Raw genomic sequence first — 1724 nt, forward strand, 5'->3', positions numbered from 1 at the left:
GCGCACAGTCTGGCAGAGTTGATTTAAGGTGGACTGGACTCAGTGACACTCGTGCGTAATGTTGATGAGATTTCCAAACACACTTAGCCGATGCAAGTATTTCATCAACAGGCCCTTTTCAGAGTAAATAGAATCAATTACAGATTAAGTTTCATCAATATCAATATTCAAAAACTCCAACATTAATGTTTAATAATGCTCATGCATTGTGCAACCGCAATGAGAAGGTATAATCAATGTTTTTCTGTTTATCTAGTGTTTGTCATTCTCTGGTAATAAAGAAAAAAACACAACCTTCACTCAAGCAGCAAGTCTCAGTCATATGTTGGTATAATGTTTGTCCATATCTCCACCCAGCCCTATTCCAGAGTTGATTTGAATGCAATTTTAGATTTAAATAAAAGATGGTGAATATTGCTTGTATGTGGGGATATTCTTGAAGTAGTTGTTCTGTGACACAGTTGTTCTGTGGACTCTGTTCCTGCATTTACATGGACACCAATATTCAGTGCCCTTTTACTAATAGACTTGCTAATAGACTAAACCCTTCATGTCGTCGATTATGACCTGTGTAGACATCACATGCATTACATCATACGTCCAACATTACACTTGATCAAGGGCATGTGGTCCTAAGCAGTTGGTAATAGGACATTATAATGTTTTAAAAACATATGTGTCTCCATAAAGAGACAAAGGTCAGAATAATACATGTGTCCTAATTCAATTATTGTTTTTTGAGAATATGAATTTATTCAGGTAAATCTGAAAATGCTGTTTACATGGTAGCGTCTTATTCAGACTTTTGAGGAATTTATTTTACAAAAGAGTCAGGAACACGCAGCTGTCCTCAGTCATGTCACCATCGAGCTGTGATCACGCGTCCTGCAACCTGCTGCATGGTGGAAGAGGTGGTCATTGATCTCTCTTTCCTAAGTGTACAGACTATGCGTATTTGATCAAACAGTTCACCGGTTCATCAACCTCACAGCACGAAAACAGTTCCCCGGTATTACACCCAAGCAAACATTTCTAGCAGAGCTTAATGCTGATTCAGGCTATTTCAACTGAACTCACTGCATGTTCAGGTAAAACAGTTAGATCCCAAAATATCCATTACATTAATTTGTCTATTGTCTCCTGTTTTATCACATGATCCCAGCCTGACTCCGTGATGTTGAGATCAGCATGATGAAGCACCTGCAGCACCATCTGTCACAGGACTCCTCGTTTTTCTCTTTGTGACTCCTGCTGTATGTTGTGGGTTGTCCTGCAGAAGAGAGAACGAATAGATTATAGATAATATTATAAAATGTCCATAGCCTTTTCAACTTACATTGTAAGATGTAATATGTATTTAATAAGTTTCATACAAAATAGACATCCTACTACACAGTTTACAAACGAAATGAGGCACATCTGCGAAGAAATCTATGACATAACACCCAGTTGCCAGTTTATTAGGTACAGCCATAACTGATGCAATGTACAACCCTGCAATAAATGTTACTGTCATGAAGGTTATAACATTCACCTTTAGAGAAGTTGCTATTTCAGCTTCATGATCTTTTGGGAGGGTTTAGACTGTGGTGCTGTTGACAGTGTTTCTTTAATCGATTTTCTTTTAATATTTACACACGTACCCTGCTTGGGCGGCTGTGGCTGAGCGGTAGACCAGTCGTCCTCCAACCTGAAGGTCGGGAGTTCGATCCCCAGTCTTCCCC

Source organism: Pleuronectes platessa, chromosome 14 (genome assembly GCF_947347685.1).
Source record: "Pleuronectes platessa chromosome 14, fPlePla1.1, whole genome shotgun sequence".
NCBI lineage: Eukaryota > Metazoa > Chordata > Actinopteri > Pleuronectiformes > Pleuronectidae > Pleuronectes > Pleuronectes platessa.